This window comes from Arachis ipaensis, chromosome B02, assembly GCF_000816755.2.
Source record: "Arachis ipaensis cultivar K30076 chromosome B02, Araip1.1, whole genome shotgun sequence".
NCBI classification, from domain to species: domain Eukaryota; kingdom Viridiplantae; phylum Streptophyta; class Magnoliopsida; order Fabales; family Fabaceae; genus Arachis; species Arachis ipaensis.
In genome coordinates this window covers 27,324,880-27,347,771 of record NC_029786.2, presented here as the reverse complement: position 1 = coordinate 27,347,771, position 22,892 = coordinate 27,324,880, and positions in this window count along the sequence as shown.

Here is a 22,892-nt window from a genome sequence, read left to right as displayed (position 1 = left end):
ATTCCAGGAATCTTGCATTCTTAATCTAAAGCTTCAGTCCAGGAATTAGACATGGCTCACTAGCCAGCCAAGCTTTCAATGAAAAAGCTCCAGTCCAAAACACTAGACATGGCCAATGGCCAGCCAAGCTTTAGTCTTTAACACGAGAGTATATTGCTCTTTATAACAAATTGCAAGCCTCAGTCCAAATAAATTTAGACATGGCTTTACAGCCAGCCAGGCTTCGCATGCTTCATGAAACACTAGAATTCATTCTTAAAAATTTTGAATGAATTTCTGAGCTTAAGTGTAGCACGTGCAGAGGCCATTTGTGGAGTTGAACGCCAGTTTCTGTGCCAGTTTGGGCGTTCAACTCTGGTTTTGGATCCTTTTCTAGCGTTGGACGCCAGATTTGGGCAAAAGGCTGGCATTGAATGCTAGTTTACGTCGTCAATTCTTGGCCAAAGTATGAACTATTATATATTTCTGGAAAGCCCTGGATATCTACTTTCCAACGCAATTGAAAGAGCGCCATTTTGAGTTCTGTAGCTCCAGAAAATCCACTTTGAGTGCAGGGAGGTCAGAATCCAACAGCATCAGCAGTCCTTTTTCAACCTCTGAATCCGATTTCTGCTCAAGTCCCTCAATTTCAGCCAGAAAATACCTGAAATCACAGAAAAACACACAAACTCATAGTAAAGTCCAGAAATGTGAATTTAACATAAAAACTAATGAAAACATCCCAAAAAGTAACTAGATCCTACTAAAAACATACTAAAAACAATGCCAAAAAGCGTATAAATTATCCGCTCATCAGAGACCATAAAAGTTCCATTAAATGCCTTGTTGCAAATCATGGATTATGAGGATCACTTATCCTCTGATGAGGAAGAGAAAACTAGGGAAGAGCAAGTTGTTCGGTACCTAGGAGTCCTCATAAAGCTGAATGCCATGATATTTGGAACAAAGACATTGGAAGAAGAACCTCCAGTGCTCACCAAGGAACTCAATACCTTGGTTCAACAGAAACTACCTCAGAAGCTGCCAGATCCCGGACGCTTACTAATTTCTTGCACCATAGGCACCATTACCTTTGAGAAGGCTCTGTGTGACCTAGAGTCAAGCATAAACCTCATGCCACTCTCTGTAATGGAGAGAATGGGAATCTTTGAGGTACAAGATGCAAGAATCTCACTATAGATGGCAGACAAGTCAATGAAAAAGGCATATGGTCTGGTTGAGAATGTCTTAGTAAAGGTTGAGAACCTTTGCATTCCTGTGGACTTTATAATCTTGGATATTGGGGAAGACAAGGATGAATCCATCATCCTTGGAAGACCTTTCCTAGCCACTGCCAATGCCATCATTGATGTAGCAAAGGGAGAGTTGATTCTACAATTATGGGAGTCCCATATCTTGTTCAAGATGCCTATCCCCAACTCTCTCTCTGACAAAAGAGAGGCAGTTGTGCAACACTTAGTGTTCCAACCCTCTCTCTCAGTGTAAAGCTATACAGAACCCCCAGACACAAATTCTAAGTTTGGTGTTGGGCAGCCATCATTAAGCACTGAGAATAAAAGTACTAAGAAGAAAGTACCTAAAGGCTAGAGGGACAAGAAAATCCCCACTAAAGCCCTCTCACCTGGCGTGAGAGTTGTCTTCACTGACAACCCAGTCATTTTTCATACTGTGAATAAGATCCGGTCTCTAGAACATATGGAACTCATCCATGAGAGCACAGGCAAGAAGTTCACTGTAAGGTGAAAAATTTTGAGCCCCTATCTAACTCCGTAAAGGAGCTGACCGTCAAGCTAGTGACGTTAAAGAAGCGCTTGTTAGGAGGCATAGTTAGTTATTTCTGTTTTTCTTTAAGTTTATTTTATATAATTATTTCAGTAAGTTTGTGATCATGTGCAGTAGTTAGAACAGAAACAGAAATAGTCAGAACTGGAAACAAAACACCCTGGAGCAGGTACCTTGCTGGCGTTAAACGCCAGACAAGGGGGGCAAGAATGGGCATTCAACGCCCAAGAAGAGCAATATTGCTGGCGTTGAATGCCAGCCAAGGAGTAAGAATGGGCGTTCAACGCCCAAGCAGAGCAGCATTGCTGGCATTGAACGCCAGCCAGGAAGTAGAGACTTGGTGTTGAACGCCTGGAAAGAGGTCTCTTATGGGCGTTCAACGCCCTATGAGGAGCATGAAGCTGGCGTTAAACGCCAGCCAGGAGCAGGAGTTGGGTGTTCAACACTGATGAACGGATAATTTATACGTTTTTTGGCATTGTTTTTAGTATGTTTTTAGTATATTTTAGTTAGTTTTTATTATGTTTTTATTAGTTTTTAAATAAAAATCACTCTTCTGGACTTTACTATGAGTTTGTGTATTTTTCTGTGATTTCAGGTATTTTCTGGCTGAAATTGAGGGACCTGAGCAAAAATCTGATTCAGAGGCTGAAAAAGGACTGCAGATGCTGTTGGATTCTGACCTCCCTGCACTCAAAGTGGATTTTCTGAAGCTACAGAAACCCAATTGGTGCGCTCTCAATTGCGTTGGAAAGTAGACATCTTGGGCTTTCCAGCAATATATAATAGTCTATACTTTGCCCGAGATTTGATGGCCCAAATAGGCGTTCCAAGTCAGCTCAAGAATTCTGGCGTTTAACTCCAAAACTGGCACAAAAGCTGGAGTTAAACGTCCAAACTGGCACAAAAGCTGGCGTTTAACTCCAAGAAAAGTCTCTACACATGGAAGCTTCAATGTCCAGCCCAAGCACACACCAAGTGGGCCCGGAAGAAGATTTCTGCATTAATTACTCATTTCTGTAACCCTAGGCTACTAGTTTTCTATAAATAGGACCTTTTGCTATTGTATTAGGGAGATCTTTGATAAGTCTTATGCTATCTTAGACACATTTGGAGGCTGGCCATTTGGCAATGCCTAGACCTTGTTCTTATGTATTTTCAACGGTGGAGTTTCTACACACCATAGATTAAGGTGTGGAGCTCTGCTGTTCTTCATGAATTAATACAAGGTACTATTGTTTTTCTATTCAACTCAAGTCTATTTCTTCTCTAAGATATTCATTCGCACCCAAGAACATGATGAATGTGATGATTATGTGACACTCATCACCATTCTCACCTATGAATGCGTGACTGACAACCACTTCCGTTCTACATGCAAACAAGCTTGAATGTATATCTCTTGGGTTTCTAATCTAAGATTGGAACCTTCGTGGTATAGGCTAGAATTATTGGCGGCTATTCCTGAGATCCGGAACGTCTAAACCTTGTCTGTGGTATTCTGAGTAGGATCTGGGAAGGGATGGCTGTGACGAGCTTCAAACTCCGAGGTTTAGGAGGAACAAAGCATCTTCATACGCTTATCTGAAATTCCAACCAAAGAATTACATAAGTATCTCTATCTTTATTTTATGTTTTATTTATCTTTTAATTATCAATTCTCCATCACCATCTGAATTAGCCTAACTGAGATTTACAAGGTGACCATAGCTTGCTTCAAGCCGACAGTCTCCATGGGATCGACCCTTACTCACGTAAGGTTTATTACTTGGACGACCCAGTGCACTTGCTGGTTAGTTGTGCGGAATTGTGACAAAGTGTGATTCACTTTTAAGAGCTCCAAGTCCTTTGGCGCCATTGTTGATGATCACAATTTCGTGCACCAAACACCCACAAGGGGGCAGAGAATTCGAATTTCCTAGCCTCCCAGGACCACTGGGTCCCAGATGAGTGGATATTTTATACGCTTTTTGTTATCATTTTCATATAGTTTTTATTATGTTTTATTTAAGTTTTATTCTATTTTTATAGGTTTTAGTGCAAAATTCATATTTTTGGATTCTACTTTGAGTTTGTGTGTTTTATGATGATTTCAGGTATTTTCTGGCTGAAATTGAGGAGTTTTGGCAAAGTTTGATTCAGAGACAGAGAAAGGACTGCAGATGCTGTCAAGATTTGACCTCCATGCACTTGAAGGAGCATTTTTGGAGCTATAGAAGTCCAAATGATGCACTCTCAATGGCTATGGAAAGCTAACATCCAGGGCTTTCCAGAAATATATAATAGTTCATACTTTTGCTTTGGAAATGAAGGCCCAAAACTGGCATTCAACGCCAGTTACCAACCCCATTCCTAGCGTCCAATGCCCAAAGGGGAGTAGCTAGCGTCCAACGCCCATTCAGGAGTCCAAAGTTTGCGTTGGAAGCCTAAAGGGAGTACTAGCTCATGGATTTCACTCAAGCTCAGCCCAAACACTCACCAAGTGGGTCCTAAAAGTGGATTTTTGCACTACAAGACTATTTTAACTTATTTCTGTAATTCTTAGTTATTAGATTAATATATATAGCACAAGGATCACCCTTGTTTTGCGGGGAGACTTATATGCGATATTTTCGAATTACAATGTTTCTTTGTACAGTATGAGTCACTAACCTCCTTGGTTAAGGTTAGGAGCTCTGCTGATTCTTATGAATTAATAATATCACTATTCTATTTCAATATATGCTTGATTCTATTCTAAGATGTATCTTCGTTCTTCATCCTAATAACGAATTGGGAGTGTAACTTGACCATCATCCCTATTCACATAGGTTATTGCGAGTCCTTGACGGGATAGTATTGAACCACAAGCTTGATTATACATCTCTTAGACGGCTAATCCATAGCTTCGTTGGGGACTTCTCGAGACATCAGTTTAGCCGAGGTGCGGGGCGATTAGGCCTTTGTGGTATAGGCTAGAACCAAAGAAGTAGCATTCTCTGATCCGGAAGATCCGACCTTGTCTGTGGCATTTTGAGTAGGATCACCTAGGGAATGGACTGCTAGAGCTTCACCCTCGTTCAGATTGGATGACCGCTGACCCGGCGTTTGATCTGAAGCAGAGGAGATTAATGACCGCTGACCCGGCGTTAATCATATACAGCCTACCATGGAATGAATCAATTAGAAGTTAGAGTAGATGGTGAGAAAAGTTGATCCAGAAGGAAGAAGCATCTTCGAAGCCTCAACCATTCTCCTATCACTAATTGCACATTTATTTAGTAACATTTTATTTATTTATCTGTTTTATGTGTTTTTCATGACAAACTATATTTTCTATCTACCTGACTAAGATCTACAAGATAGCCATTGCTTTCTCAAACTAACAATCTCCGTGGGATCGGCCCTCACTCACCTGAGGTATTACTTAGACGACCCAGTGCACTTGCCAGTCTATCTGTGCGAATACTGCGGAGCCAGTTTCACGCACCAAGTTTTTGGCACCGTTGCTGGGGATTGTTCGGATTTAACAAACTACCGGATTATCTTGTTGTTTAGATTAGGTACTTTTTACTTTTATTTGAGTCTTTTGTTTCCTTTTTCAAAAACTTTTTCAAAATCCATCTTTTCTTTGTCTTTTGTTTGAGTCTAGTGTCAGTTCTTAAGTTTGGTGTCCTTTGTGTGTTCTTTATTTTCTTTAAATTTTCGAATTGGTGCTTAAGTGTTCTTCTTGGTATTCAAGTTGTTCTTGTTTCCTTTCTTGTTTTGATCTTAAAATTTTTAAGTTTGGTGTCTTTTGGTGTTTTTCTTTTTAATTTTCGAAAAAAAAACTAGTGTCCTTGATCTAAAAAATTTTAAGTTTGGTGTCTTTTGGTTGTTTTTCTCTTTCTTCATTAATTTGAAAAATAAAAAAATATCTTTTCTATCTTTATTAAAAAAATTTTGAAAATTTTGCCTTTTTTCTTATTTTGCTTTGAAAATTTTAAAGTTTGGTGTCTTCTTGTTAGTAAAGTCAAATTTCAAATCTTATCTTTTTTTTTTTAAATCTTTTAAAATCTTTTCTTTTAATTTGATTCTTTCTTATCTTAGCTTTCTTTTAAAATTTTAAAATTCAAAACTTTTTAAATCTTTATCCTATCTTTGGTTTATCTTTCTTTAAAATTCAAATCATTATCTTATCTTAATTTCAAATTGCAAAATCAAATCTTTTCAAAATTCAAAATCAAATCTTTTTCAAATCTTTTCAATTCTTATCTTTTCTTGTTAACTTTTCCTTTTCAATTTTAAATTTCAAAATTTTTTTTTAAAATCAAATATTTTTCAAATCTCCTATCTTAACTTATTTTCAAATCTTTCTTAATTAGTTACTTGTTTTCTCTTCCCTCTTTTTCAAAACTTCCTAACTAATTCTTATCTCTTCTATTTTCGAAAACTTCTTACTCTTTCTCTCTCTTCTTTTTCGAAAATCACCTACTCAATTTTCAAATTCTTTTAGTTAATTAGCTTTTAATTTTCTTATTGTTTTTCGAATTTAATAAATAAATAAAATAAAAACAAAAATATTTTACTTCTAATTTTCCCTTTTACTTAATTTTTGAATTCCTCTTCTCATTCCTCTATCTTCATTCTTCTTTTTTCTTCACATCTCACACGGAGTTCTCTATACTTTGACATAGAAAATTCCATTCTCTTTCTTTCTTGTTTTTCTTTTTCTTGTTTATGAGCAGGAACAGAGATAAAGAACCTCTCTTTGATCCTGATCCTAAACCTGAGAGGACCCTGAGGAAGCGTTTACAACAAGCTAAAGCACAACACTCCGGAATAGACCTTACAGAAATTTTCGAACAAAAAACTGAAAATACAAACATGGCAGCCGATCAGGATAATGGAGAAGATGCAAGGAAGGTTCTTGGTGACTTCACTGTACCCACTTCTAACTTCTATGGAAGAAGTATCTCCATACCTGCCATTAGAGCAAATAACTTTGAGCTTAAGCCTCAGTTAGTCTCTCTAATACAACAGAATTGCAGATTCCATGGACTTCTACTGGAAGATCCACATCAATTCTTATATGAATTCTTTCAAATATGTGATACTATTAAGACCAATGGAGTGGATCCTGAGATCTACAGGCTTATGCTTTTCTCCTTTGCTGTTAGAGACAGAGCTAGCATGTGGTTGGATTCTTAATCCAAGAAAAGCCTAGACTCTTGGAAAAAGTTGGTCAATGCTTTCTTGGCCAAGTTCTTTTCACCTCAAAAGATGAGCAAGCTCAGGGTGGAAGTTTAAATCTTCAGACAAAAAGAGGGTGAATCTCTCTATGAAGCTTGGGAAAGATACAACCAACTGATCAGAAGATGTCCTCCTGACATGCTCTCAGAGTGGAATATCCTAAGAATCTTCTATGATGGTCTATCTGAGATGTCCAAAATGTCACTGGACCATTCTGCTAGTGGATCACTCCACTTGAAGAAAATGCCTACAGAGGCACAAGAACTTATTGAAATGGTTGCAAACAACCAATTCATGTACACTTCTGAGAGAAATCCTGTGAACAACCTCAAAAGAAAGGAGTCCTAGAGGTTGACACTCTGAATGCCTCAAAACAAGATCTTGACTCAACAGGTCAATATGATCTCTCAGCATTTGAATGGAATGCAAGCTGCAGCTGTGATGTTAGGATTTTTGCCAGTAAAGAAGTTCATAAAAATAGTCGCGTTGTAGATATAGTCTCTAAACCGATAGAAATCCCTTCGTACAAACGTTTTGGTTGTCACAAGTAACAAACCCCTTAAAAATTGTTAACCGAGTATTCAAACCTCGGGTCGTCTTCTCAAGGAACTGCAAGGAAGTGTGTTCTTATTATTGGTTATGGAGGTTGTAAAATCGGGGTTGAGAGTGAAGAGTAGATATGACAAATAATTTAAATGGCAATTAAAATAAATAAATAATGTAGAGCAAACTTCTGGCAAGGTAAAAAGAATTGGAAGTACAACTTGGTTATCTCCCTCAACAATAATGAAAGTTGAATCTAAATTCCACTTAGTTAACCTTTACTAAAGTAAAGGAAAGTCAAGGGACTAATTAGTTTGATCTTCGAATCCTATTTATTTCCTAAGAAAAAGTTGGGATTATTGAAGTTCAGTTCAATTAGCAAGATAACGATTATCAATTATGTTGAGTTTGATAACTGTTGAGTTACTGATTTCTTAACCAAAGACCAAAAAGAGAAAAAGTAAATTGCTGGAATAAAAATGTCCTTAGATGGAAAGCAATGGTAACACAAATTAAGAAGAAAGCAATCAATAACTGAAATACCTCAAATAATCATTAATTCAAATCATAACATGGAAATGGTTCATAAGTCAAGTTGGCAACATTTATAAGTACGAATAAAAGCATTAAAATAAATATTAAACCTGGATCGAGAGTTACTCTTACACACTAAGAGAAGTACTAAATCCTAAATCCTAATCCTAGGAGAGAGAGGAGAGAACCTCTCTCAAACTAAATCTAAATCATGGAAAGTGAAAATTAGCGAGCTCCCTGTTATGGTGGCTTGTGCTTGAACTCATCCAGAAATCTCCACCAATGTTTGTATCTCCAGTCACCTCCGGGGTCCCAAACTAGGCATGTAAAGCCCTTAAGAAGCTTCAAACAGATTCTTAGGCTCCCGGGGTGACAAATGTCAGAGCAGATTCCAGGATCCCAAATCTTGCTTTTACACCCATCTTTATCGGGATCTGTATTTTTCCAACTGGGTGATAAGTAATTTGAATTCTCACTGCAGCTACCAAACAGCTTCCTAGACCCATTCAGTTGAGCTTTAAACCAACCTTTTCGTTTAAACTTAAAGCTTCCAACCATGATGAACCTTGCAGGACAATTCTTACTACTGACCATCTTCCTCTTACCCTTAATGCCACAAAGATCTCTAAGTTGACCATCCGTCTCCAGTAGCCCATATTCAAGTGGGATTAGAAAGCTAAGGGATATGAATTTTACCCACTTGAATGTTGTGAAGGATGATGGCAACTTAGGGGGAGGGGTTTCCAAAAACTTTGGCAAGGTAATTTCAAGCTCCACTCCCTTGTGCTCTTCTTTGACATCTTCTACCTCTTGATCAACCTCTACAAAATCTTCAACCATGATCTGCCTTGGAGGTTGTACGCTCTTCTCAACATCAACATCAAACACCGTGGAAGGAGGCTCTGTGACTGGACTTTCCAATGGAGGTACAACATCTCTTAAGTCTGCAACCACTTCTTCTTTTTTAATAATTGCTGCTTTGTCCAGTTGTTTAAGTATAAAATCGTACTCATCCTCGATGTTTTTCTTTCCATGACAACTTCTTTCAACTATTCTTTCATCTTCAAGGGTCTCTCCTACCCTTACCCGTAGAGCCTCCTCTAGCTCTTTATGAAGTATGGATTCGCCAAGATGATTCCTTCTTTCCTGTTCCATATCAATAGCATAATTGGGATCATCTTGCTCTTGGATTGATGGATGTGGGTGCTCTTCCATGGATGGTGGTGATGGGATGGAGAGATTATTCTATGGTTGACAAGGAAGTGCACTAGAGCTTGAGGGTTGATTGTTGAAGGTATTCGGTGGTCTGATTTGGGTGAAAAGAGCTTGTATAGTAGAGTTTAGATCGGCAAGTGCTTTCTCCATGGAGGTTTGGGGTAGATAGGAGGGTTCATTTGGTTCATAAGGTGGTTAGTATGGTGGATGAGGGTTAGGGTCATATGGAGGTGAGTGGTGGAAAAAAGCTTGTGAGTATGGTGGTCCCAAGTTGTGTTGAGGAGGTTCATAGGCATATGATGGTGGTTGTTGATAGTCTATTGGAGGTGGTTGTTGCCATGAGGGTTGATTAAATCCTTGTGGCTCCTCCCATCTTTGATTGTTCCAACCTTGATGCCTGTTCTCATTGTAATTTCTTCTTCCTGCAACATAATTATAACCAGACTCATAGCCAAAGGGGTGAGAGTTCATAGTAGCAATTAAAAATGAAAATAAAAATAAATTTAAATTAAAAGGTTATTTAAATTTTGAATTTGAAAATTAAATTTTGAAATTTGAAATTTTGAAATTTTGAAATTTGATTTTTGAAATAAGATAAGATAAGATAAAAATTTTAAAAATAAAAATCTGAAAATTTTTTTTTCGAAAAAATTAATTAAAAATATTTTTGAATTTAATGAGGAAAGAGAAAAACAATAAAATGACACCAAATTTCAAATTTTTAGATCAAAACGAAGAAAACAACTAAGAACAACTTGAAGGTCAAGATGAATGCGAAGAACAACTTGAAGATCAAGATGAACACTAAGAACAAATTTTTGAAAATTTTTTTTTTGATGACTAAATAAAAACCAATAACCTCTTAATTTATGAAAAAGTAAAAATAAAAACAAAAATAAAAACAAATAAACAAACAAAAAGCAAAAAATATTTACAATAACCAATAATAAGGCACACGTTTGCAATTCCTCGGCAACGGCGCCATTTTGACGTTAGGATTTTTGCCAGTAAAGAATTTCATAAAAAAACAGTCACGTTGTAGATATAGTCTCTAAACCGACAGAAATCCCTTCGTACAAACGTTTTGGTTGTCACAAGTAACAAACCCCTTAAAATTGATAACCGAGTATTTAAACCTCGGGTCGTCTTCTCAAGAAATTGCAGGGAGGTATGTTCTTATTATTGGTTATGAGTCTTGTAAATTAGGGGTTTTAGAAAGTAAGGGAGCAGTATGTTACACAAGAAGAATAAGATAAATAAATAACTATAAAATAAACTCTTGGCAAAGTATAAGAACTGGAAGTCCTATCCTTATCAATTGTGATGAGAATTGGATTTTTAATCCCACTTGGTCAGCCTTTACTAAACAAAGGAAAGTTAAGTGGGCTAATTGGCTTGATTCTCAAGTCCTAGTCAACTCCTGTGGAGAGACTAGCTTTAGAGCAATCCTAGTTCAATCAGAATCTGCCAATTTCAACCACTGTTTTATTTGACAGCTCAAGCGTCACCAATTACTTTAACCAAAGCCAAAAGGAAGAAAAATCTAAATTAAATTAAAACATTTATAAATGAAGCAAAGCAAAATTAAATCTGAAAATACCTCGAATTGCATTCACAAAAGAACTTAAATCTGACATGGACATTCATAAATTAAATTAGGAAAATAAATAAAAAGAACATTGAACCTGGGATTGAGAGTCACTCCTAAACCTAAGAGAAGTCCTAAATCCTAATCCTAAGAGAGAGGAGACAACCTCTCTCTCTAAAAACTACATCTACTCCTAAAATTGTGAATATGAGAGCCTCCCTTATAAATGGATACAATCCCCCACTTTATAGCCTCTAATCTGTGTTTTCTGGGCCGCGAACTGGGTCGAAAACAGCCCGGAAATCGCTGGAGAAGAATTCAAACACGCTGATTTCCGTCACTGCAATGTGGCCGCATGGATCACGCGGTCGCGTCGCCTAGCATCAGGGGAACTATAGCATATTATATATGAAATCAAAGCCCCGGATGTTAGCTTTCCAACGCAACTAAAACCGTGTCGTTTGAATCTCTGTAGCTAAAGTTATAGCCGTTTGAGTGCGAAGAGGTCAGGCTGGACAGCTTAGCAACTTCTTCATCTTCTTGTATTCCTTTCACTTTTGCATGCTTCCTTTCCATCCTCTGAGCCATTCCTGCCCTATAATATCTGAAATCACTTAACACACATATTAATGCATCTAATGGTGATAAGAGAGGATTAATATTAGCAATTATAAGTCCAAAGAAGCATGTTTTCAATCATAGCACATAATTAGGAAGGCAAATGTAAAACCATGCAAATAGTATGAATAAGTGGGTAAAGAGTTGATAAAATCCACTCAATTGAGCACAAGATAAACCATAAAATAGTGATTTATCAAGCTGGCAGCACTCAAGACACCTCTTATGATGGAGATGCCTATGATCCAGATCAACCCTTGATGGATGAGGTGAATTACATGGGAGAACCCTATGGAAATACCTACAACCCCTCATGGAGAAATCATCCTAACCTTTCATAGAAGGATCAACAGAAGCCTCAACAAGGCTTCAACAATAATCAAGGTAGAAGAAACCAAAATAGGTTCAACAACAGACCACCACTCTTACCTTCTCAGCAAAACATGGAGACCTCTAAGCAGAGCCTTTCTGACTTAGCAACCATAGTCTCTAAACTCTCTAAGACTACTCACAGTTTCATAACCGAAACTAGGTCCTCCATAAGAAATCTGGAGGTACAAGTTGGTCAGCTGAGTAAGAGAATCCCTGAGACCCCTCCTAACACTCTCCCAAGTAACACTGAAGTAAACCCAAGAGAAGAGTGCAAGGCCATCACAGTGGATATTGAGGCCGAATCTGAAGGAGATGATCTGGCGTTGAACGCCAGTAAGAAAGTTCTTACTGGGCATTCAACGCGCAAAGAGGAACCATCATTGGCATTGAACACTAGTAAGGAAGTCCTTACTGGGCGTTCAACGCCCAAAGAAGCACCATCACTGGCGTTGAACGACAGTAAGGAGGTCTTTACTGGGCGTTCAATGCCCAAAGAGGCACAACAACTGGCGTTGAATGCTAGTAAAGTGATACAAGCTGGGCGTTCAACACCCAAGGAGATACAGGTCTTGGCGTTGAACGCTACAATAGGGATAGTTGGCGACCCTAAGCCCACTAAGAACTTCCCTTTTGAAGAACTGATAGAACTTAAGGTTCATGAGGAGCCCATTGAAGTTCCCTTGAATGCTTGGTTAAGGATCATAGCATTTGAAGAGTACTCTTCCTCTGATGAGGAAGAGAAAAGTAGGGAGGGACAAATTGCTCGGTACCTAGGAATTCTGATGAAGCTGAATTCCAACTTATTTAGAACAGAGACTTTGGAAGAAGAACCTCCAGTGCTAACCAAGGAACTCAATGCCTTGGTTTCACAGAAGTTACCTCAGAAGAAGCCGGATCCTGGACGCTTCTTAATTTCTTGTACCATAGGTACCATGACCTTTGATAAGGCTCTGTGTGACCTAGGATCAAGCATAAACCTCATGCCTCTTTCTGTAATGGAGAGGCTGGGAATCTTTGAGGTACAAACTGCAAGAATCTCACTAGAGATGGCAGACAAGTCCATGAAAAAGGCTTATGGACTGGTAAAGGATGTCTTGGTAAAGGTTGAAGACCTTTACATTTTTGCTGATTTCATAATCCTAGATACTGGGGAGGAAGAGGATGAATCCATCATTCTTGGAAGACCTTTCCTAGCTATAGCCAAGGCTGTAATTGATGTAGATAGAGGAGAACTAGTCCTGCAATTAGATGAGGACTATCTTGTGTTCAAGGTTCATAAACCTCATTCTACCCCAAGTGAAAGAAGTACCATTAACAAACATGAAGTGCTTCAACCACTCCTCTCAGTACAGAGCCTAACAGAGCCCCTAGACACCAATTCTAAGTTTGGTGTGGGGCAACCATCATCAAGCTCTGAGTGGAATGGCAGTAAGAAAGTGCCCAAGGGCTAGAAGGATAAGAAAATCCCCACTGAAGGCGTCTCACCTGGCATGAGAGTTGCCTTCACTGACAACCCAGTCATTCCACATACTGTGAACAAGATCCTGTCTTTAGAATATGTGGAACTCATCCATGAAAGCACAGGCAAGAAGTTCAATGTAAAGGGCAAAATTCTGGTCCCCTATCGATCTCCGTAAGGAGCTAACCGTCAAGCTAGTAACGTTAAAGAAGCGCTTGTTGTAAGGCAACCCAACCATAATTAAAGTTATTTTTGTTTTTCATTAAGTTTATTTCAGTTATATCAGTTTAATTTTTATATTTGTTTAAGTTTATGATCATGTGCAGTAGTTAGAACAAAAACAGAGATAGTCAGAACAGAAAACAGAACACCCTGGAGCAGGTACCTTGCTGGCGTTGAACACCAGACAAGGAGGCCAGAGTGGGCGTTCAATGCCCATGAGGAGCACATTGCTGGCATTGAACGCCAGCCAGGGGGCAGAGATTGGGCATTCAACGCCCCAACAGAGGCATAGACATGGCGTTGGACGCCAGGAAAGAGGCCCCCAATGGGCGTTCAACGCCCTAAAGGGAGCACATAGCTGGCGTTGAATGCCAGCCAGGAGCAGGAACTGGGCGTTCAACGCCCACAAGAGTGCAGGAAATTTGAATTCCCTAGCCTCTTAAGATAAGTGGGTCCCACAGAATCTCCACGTACCCCACCTTCTTCTCTCTCTTACTTTCACTCTTCCCCGCACACTCTTCCCCATAAACCCTAAACCAATCACATCCATATTTGTTCCCAAAACCATCATAACTCCCACCAACCCCCACCCACTTCAAACTCAAAATTTCCCACCCATTCATTCGAACCCTACCCTATCCCACCCCCTATAAATACCCCTTCATCCTACCCTTCATACACACACTTCTTACACAAAAGCCCTTACTTGGCCGAATCCTCCTCTCCCCCTTTCTCTGCCACCTCTCTTCTTCTTCTTCTTCTTCTTCTTCTTCTTCTACTCTTTTCTTCCTTTTTTTTCGAGGTCGAGCAAAGATTTTAAGTTTGGTATTGGAAAAGCCTTGCTTTTTGCTTTCCATTCACACTTATGGCACCCAAAGTCGAAGAACCCTCTAGAAAGAGGAAAGGGAAAGCTGTTGCTTCCACCTTCGAACCTTGGGAGATGGAAAGATTCATCACCAAAGCTCATCAAGACCACTTCTATGAAGTAGTGGCAAAGAAAAGGGTGATTCCGGAAGTCTCCTTTAGGCTAAAAAAGAATGAGTATCCGGAGATCCGAAGAGAAATACAGAGGAGAGGTTGGGAAGTCCTAACCAATCCTATCCCAGAAGTTGGAATCTTGATGGTGCAAGAGTTCTATGCTAATGCATGGATCACTAAAAACCATGACACTAGTGTGAACCCACATCCTTACACTAGAAGAGTCAATTTTTATCAAAGGCTGGACCAAGTCCTTTCAGACATTTGTGTGGAAAGAGTTCAGTGGAAGAGCGATGCTCAAGGCAAGCCTGTCCAACTAAGAAGGCTTGACCTCATGCTCGTAGCTAAAGGATGGTTGGAATTTATCCAACGTTCTATCATCCCTACTAGTAATCGGTCAGAAGTGACCATTGACAGAGCCATCATGATTCATTGCATCATGATTGGGAGTGAGGTGGAGGTACATGAGGTAATACCTCAAGAGTTGTACAAAAAAGCTGAAAAGCCTTCCACCTTATCTGTCACCTATGCAATTCAACTGGAATTGTCATAGAAGGAGACATCTCCATTGAGGAGGACAAGCCCATCACTAAAAGAAGGATGGAGCAAACTAGAGAGCCAACACATGGACCACAACAAGAGCATCTGGAGCTGCCTCAATAAGAAATCCTGAGATGCATCAAGGGATGCGTTTTCCTCCCCAAGGCTATTGGGACCAATTGCATACTTCTCTAGGAGAATTGAGCTCTAACATGGATCAGTTACAGATGGGATATCAAGAGCATTCCACCATCCTCCATGATATAAGAGAAGATCAAAGAGCCATGAGGAAAGAACAACAAAGGTAGGGGCGTGACATAGAAGACATCAAGCACTCCATTGGATTCTCTAGAGGGAGCAGTAGCCGCCGTCACTAAGGTGGATTCATTCCTTAATTCCCTGTTGCCTATGTTATTTTTCTATTTTCTGTGTATTTTATTTTATTGTCTGTTTCTAATGCATGATCATCTTTATTTATGTCTTAAAGCTATGAAATATTCCATGCATCTCTCACCATACTTGAAAGAAAATTTTATTTGAAAACGAATAGGGAGATACATAAATTTTGAGTTATATAATAAGAATAGTTCAATTATGTTGATGTGGTGGCATTGCTTTTACTTTCTGAATGTATGAATGAACAGTGCATATTTGATGTCGGAGTTAAGAATGTTGGCTCTTGAAAGAATGATGATAAAAGTGAAGTATTATTGGTGATCTGAAAAATCCAAAAATTAGTTCTTGAAGCAAAAAAAAGCAGCAATCGAAAAAAAAGAAAATAAAGGGGAGAGAAAGAAATGAAAAAAATAGAAAAAGAAAGAAATAGAAAAAGCCAATAGCTCTTTAAACTAAAAGGCAAGAGTAAGGATCCAAGACTTTGAGCATCAATGGTTAGGAGAGCCTAAAAGAAACAAAATCTTGGCCTAAACAGTTCAAATGAGCTGCTTCCCTAACTATATGCTTGTGGTGTGAAGGTGTCAAGTGAAAAGCTTGAGACTGAGCAATTAAAGTTGTGATCCAAAGCAAAAGAGTGTGCTTAAGAACTCTGGACACCACTGGCTGGGGATTCTAGCAAAGCTGAATCACAATTCGAAAGGGTTCACCCAGTTAAGTGTCTGTGGCGTTTATGTATCCAGTGGTAATACTAGAAAACAAAGCGTTTAGGGTCACGACCAATACTCAAAAGAAGCTGTGTTCAAGAATAAAAAAGAACTAAACTAGGAGAGTCAATAATATCATCTGGATTCTAAGTTCCTAAAGATGTCAATCATTCTGAGCTTCAAAAGGAAAGTGAGATGCCAAAACTATTCAGAAGTGAATAGCCAATAGACCCACTCATCTAATTGAAACTGAGCTTCATTAAAAACTCTGAGATTTATTGTATCCTTCTCTTCTTTTTAATCCTACTTTATTTTCGGTTGCTTGGGGACAAGCAACAGTTTAAGTTTGGTGTTCTGATGAGTGGATATTTTATACGCTTTTTGGCATCATTTTCATATAGTTTTTGTTATATTTTCTTTAAGTTTTATTATATTTTCATAGGTTTTAGTGCAAAATTCATATTTTTGGATTTTACTTTGAGTTTTTGTGTTTTGTGATGATTTCAGGTATTTTCTAACTGAAATTGAGGAGTTTTGGCAAAGTCTAATTCAGAGACAAAGAAAGGATTGCAAATACTGTCAGATTCTGACCTCCATGCACTCAAAAGAGCATTTCTGGGGTTACAGAAGTTTAAATGGCGCGCTCTTAATGGCTATGGGAAGCTAACATCTAGGGCTTTCCAGAAATATATAATAGTCCATACTTTTCTTTGGAAATAAAGGCCCAAAACTAGCGTTCAACGCCAGCCACCAACCCCATTCGTGGCGTCCAACGCCCAAAAGGGAGCAGCTGGCGTCCAACACCCATTCAGGAGTCCAAAGCTGGCGTTCAATGCCCCATAGGGAGTACCAACTCGTGGCCTCACTCAAGCTCAGCCCAAACACTCACCAAGTGGGCCTGGAAAGTGGATTTTCGCACTACAAGACTAGTTTATCCTATTTCTGTAATCCTTAGTTATTAGATTAGTATATATAGGAGAAGATCACCCATGTTTAGGATCTTCGACCTCACTCTTGCCCACTCTACACGTTTTACATTACTTTTCTGTAAGTTTTGAGTCACTAACCTCCTAGGTTAAGGTGGTTAGGAGCTCTGCTAATTCTTATGGATTAATAATATCACTATTCTATTTCAATCTATGCTTGATTCCATTCTAAGATGTATCTTCGTTCTTCATCCTAATGAATTGCGAATGTAACTTGACCGTCATCCCTATTTCACATGGGTTCTTGCGAGTCCTTGACGGGATAGTGCTGAACCACAAGCTTGATTTTACATCTCTTAGACGGCTAATCCATGACTTCGTTGGGTATTTGGAGACATCAGTGAAGCTGAGGTACGGGGCGATTAGGGCCTTTGTGGTATAGGCTAGAATCAACAGAGCAGCGTTCTCTGATCCAGAAGATCTGACCTTGTCTGTGGCATTTTGAGTAGGATCACCAAGGGAAATGGACTGCTAAAGCTTCACCCCTGTCCAGATTGGATGACCGTTGACTCAGCATTTTATCTGAAGCAGAGGAGACTAATGACCACTGACTTGTCATTAATTAGTCATTTACAGTCTGCCATGGAATGAATCAATCAAAAGTTGGAGTAGACAGTGAGAAAAGTTGATCCAGAAGGAGGAAGCATCTCCGAAGCCTCAACCGTTCTCTCATCACTGATTTCACACCTATCTAGTAACGTTTTATTTATTTATCTGTTTTATGCATTGTTTGCAACAACTATCATCTTTTCTAATCGCCTGACTAAGATCTACAAGATAGCCATTGCTTGTTCAAACCAACAATCTTCGTGGGATAGATCCTCACTCACCTGAGATATTACTTGGACGACCCGGTACACTTGTCGGTCTATTTGTGCGAATATTGCGGAGTCAATTTCGTGTACCACATCTTTATAAGTTCTGCCAAACAATTCTTAGCTTCTTGGGTAAACGTTACACTCGGTGGCAAGAGATCTCCATACTACCGCAATGTTATCTCCTGACAAAATTTCAACGAGTGAAAAACTTTTAGCAATCTTAAAATCCATAACTTTGTCCCTAAAAGAAACCTTCAAAGGCTTAAAAACCCCTCCCAAAATATGATCCTCCTTTTCCCCTGATGCAAGCCCTCCCTCGCTCTCCCCCTTATCTCTTACGCCGATATTAATGGTTGTCTCGCCGTGTTTCACCCTCAAGATCTCTTCCCTGCTCACTCCACCGCTCATCTTCGATTTCCAAAATTGTATAGAATACGGAGTACGTACTCCCACTAAACCCTACTTTTCAAATTTTTTCGTTCTTTTTATTTGATAGTATCTGTCTTATATAAAAAGGAAATAGTGTATTTAGTAGGTAATTTAGGGTGGCTAATTTCTAATCATACTACTTTCTTTATATGATTTTTACATTAAAATCAGATTCTATCAATTTTCTTCTTTTTTACAAATAGCAATAAATTCTCTTGACTACGATCTTTTAAAATTAAAGTAATGCTTAAAATGGTCCCTGAAATTTCCAATTTGTTTTAGATTAATACTTTACTTTTTAAAATGACCAGGTAAGTCCCCCACTCTCAGAATCATGAATCTCTGTTAGTCCAAAAGTTACCAAAGGTTATAATACTGCTGATGTGTTTAAAAAGCGACGCTGGTTAAGAGGAACATGCCAAACGATGTCGTTTCCTATCAAAAACAATTTCTTCTCTTCTGCATCATCTCTTCATCTCTTTCAGCTCGTAGTTGCTGAGCTTCATAGGTGCTCCTCCGTGGTACCTCCGCTTGTGTTCAGTGAAGCAATTTTTGCATGAAGCATCATCGTATTCACACATTGCAGAAGGTGAAATGTGAGTGCTTAGGTTTTTGTTATCTCTCACTGTCACTCTTTTTGGTACAATCTTAAATGCTTGGATATAATTTATATTGAGATAAATTGCTCCAATGATGTTCAAAAGATTTATAGTGACAGAAAAAAGGAAAAAAGAATAAAGGAATAAAGGGAGTAATTGGTAAAGTGAAGTGTAAAAAAGAAGAAGGGGATTTCAATTCTGTTATTGTGGCTTTTTATTTGTGCACTGCTTTGTATGAATTTAAGTTCAGGGAGGACAAAATTGATGAGACATTGTGCCAAAAATAGATTATGTTGATGAGGTTGCAAGCTTAGCTTCAAGGAAGCTATTAACTGTGACTACTACTTCCAGTTTTACTTGGATGACCTTCTATTTTGGGGGTTTATTGGGAATTTTGAGGAGGATAGTTGGAGTCCTTCCGAGGTATGGGTGCAAAAGATAAAATCTTATCATGTACTTCTCTATACAACCAATTTTTTGTATTTTATTTTGTTAGAACAATAGCCGTAAACACTTAAGCACATGCTCTTTAAAATCATTGAAGAATAAATACTCTTTTTTAATCGCAGGGAAAGTAACCAGTTTGGTTACAAAGAAGAACTTGATCTTAGAAACTAGAATAAAGGAGACAATGAGGAAGAATGAGAGTTTGGAGGCTATCACAAAAGGAGTACGAAGGAATATCGCCAGGACCCAAGTTAATGAACAGAGTGGAAAGGACAGAAAATTAGTTAAAGTTTCTAAAGTTAAGAAAATCCTGGTGGACGTGCCCATTTAGGGAATAAAGGATCAAATTTGAAATCCGAAAAAGGATTATCATCAGCAAAATATATGAAGGGATTAAGGTTTCAAATTCTATAAAATCCTCCAGTGCAAATAGCTCGAGAAAAGCTTCTTCAAAGAATAAGCGAACTAGTAAAAGGACCAGTGTCACCAAATCAACAAATTCTAAATTCCGTGTTGTCGGGTTTAGGGGTCGGAACTCATCATCAAATCCCTTGTGAAGTGGGTTGATGTCTCATACTATAACCAAGTAGTAAGTACATGGCTTTCAGTCTTGTATTAGAAATTCTTTTAGTAGTAAAAAATGTTATATTGATTTTCATTGTTCTATCTTTCAATATAATTACCATGGATGAAAAACATGCTTCTAATCTAAAGATGCATAGCATACTCTATTACTCTTCTTGTAAAATTCAAAGGATAGTTACATCTATTAAAGATGACAGTGCAATAATTTGCTTGGTATAGGAGAACACCATTTCAAATATTTATTGGCAGTCTTGTGTCATTTAGTGCAATTATCCCGCAATTATATTAGGTATATGCTAGTATGTAGAGCTACAAAATATACATTATTTCTAACATTTTGTTCGTCACATTTATTGTTGCCATTGTCGTAATTACATTGATCAATATTGGCTTGACATAAATTCAATTATTTGTGGAAGACCATGAATGGCGGTGGAAGTAAGTTATTTTGCTAACAAAAGTACTTGCTGCTTGTGTAATAGCATATTGCTAATGAAATATTACTTTTTTCATCTGAAAATATTTTTTGAACACTTTGTACTATAATATTTATTTTTTATTTTTAAATTTAGTTTTTGATGTTGAAATGATTGCAGAGTGAATGTTTTGAGCAAACAGAGAATTTTTTTTCTATAATCGTATGTTCCCAAAACTAAATCTTATTAAATTTTATTTGATTGATTATAACTTGTAGCAACATGCTAACATGTTCTTCATTAAGCACTAGTAAGGAGAAAAACTACGATTTCACAGTAAAATATGGTTTCAGTCTAGTGAATGAGAGAGTTAATTATGGGTCATGCAGAAAGAGCAAATAAGAGAGCTTTAGAGAGGAGACGACGAACAACGCAAAAGCGTAGATGAAGAACATATCAGAATGATGAAGATAAACATTTGGGGATTAGGATTTTATAAATGTGAATGGATTAATTTGAGTGTTTTAATCAAATTTGAGACATCAATTTGAGTTGAATTCATTGTGTGTCGACATCAGCACGTAACTGTATACTTCAGCGTTGTTAAAATATCTCTTAACTTTTAGACCAACGAAGATTCACGATTCTGAGAGTAAGACTTATTTAATCATTTTAAAAAGTAAAGGACTAATCTAAAATAAATTGGGAACTTGAGGAACCAAATTGGATATTACTTCTTTTAAAATCTCTTCTCTGTTCACTTATTCATTACGGTTAGTAGTAGAGTACTAGAGCATTTTAATTTGGTTATTTTTTTTGTTAAAACTTTATCTTTTTTTGGAAGTAGGAAATGTTAGAATATTTTCAAATGGGAAAGTATGAGAAGCCAATGGAATATTTGTACAATGTGTACAATGGAGATTTAGGGAGTATTAGAGATATGACCATTAGTGTTACCTTTTTCCATTAGTTGAAACTTTTGGAATGAGTGGTATCATGACATAGTATTAGAGCTCTAAATCAGAAAGGTCAAGAGTTCGATCCTTGGTGAACTCAAAAATCAATTTAAACTTTTGAAAAGATGTTTATTATCCCTAATACTCGGATGGTTATTCTAGATAGTATGGGAGATGTTCATTTTATAACTCAATAGCCCTCCTTAGCGGGACTCTTTTCAAATAGATTGAACTATAAGGTGATGATTGATATTTTTCAAAATCGCCATCAAATTGCTAGCCCTTGTCAGGACAAATGACCTCTTTGATTTGGTAGCTTTGTCTGATATTACATGTTCTTAATTATCAAAACCATTTATATACAGAAATCTGCGATTCGATCCTATTAATTTGTGAATCGGATTATATCCACAATTTTTTTAACGAATTTAGATAAACACCGCAAATCGAATTCGATCCATGAACATTCCTATATATAATATTCATGCTCTATCTCAATCGAACTAATTTCTATAAAAATACTTAAAATTATTAAAAAACCTAAACAATATTGCTTATTTTGTGTTTCAATTTTCTCTTTACATTTATTAATATATAAAACAACTCAAAAAGCTCAAAGTACATCCAATGCATACAAAATTTTTTGTATTCATTTTAGACACACCACTACTGTTGACCTTTCAAAAATTATAAAAATAAAAAAAATTTTACTTAGTTTCTATAAATTCATAAAACACTCTTTTATATAAGGATATTTTTCTCCTCCTCGACTTTGCACTTAATGTTTATTTTAGAGTTATAGACATTAAAAGAAAATGGTATTCAACAAAATGGGATAAGATAATCCCTCTAGTATCTTAATGGAAAATTTTAACTACTTTTAGAGAGAGTGATCCAAGAATAAAAATCTCTTTTCTAAATCTATACTCTTTCTAAATAGACAATCAACACTCTATTAATAAGCTTTAGGACGGTCTCTGAATTACATTTCATTAACATCCTTCTTAATCTCAAGACTTAGCAATCTTCAATTCCTAAAGTGTTTCCTAAAGTTGCACCATAAAGTTATTAAAATTGTAAATTTTGGAAAAGTAAAAACATTCGAATAAGTTTATCGTAACAGATTTTCAATGAAAAAATTAAATAATTAAAAATGAGTGGATATCAAAATAAAACTACAAAAAACAGTTTATAAAAAATTTAAAAAATGATTGTAATATATATAGATCCATGTCCAAAAAAATAATATTAATGATCAATATTTATAAATTTGTTACTCTTATTTAAAAATTTCTTTTTAGTTACATGAATGGGAACCATCTCACGTACTAATAGGGCAATAGCAATTTACATGGATTTTTTTATTTAAATTAAAGGGTTAAGTACTGTTTTGGTCTCTAAAGTTGAGCGTGAAAATCGAAACCGTCCCTTATCTAATTTTCGATTTAGAATCTTCCTTAACATTTTTTTTCGTATTAAAATCGTCCTTTTAAT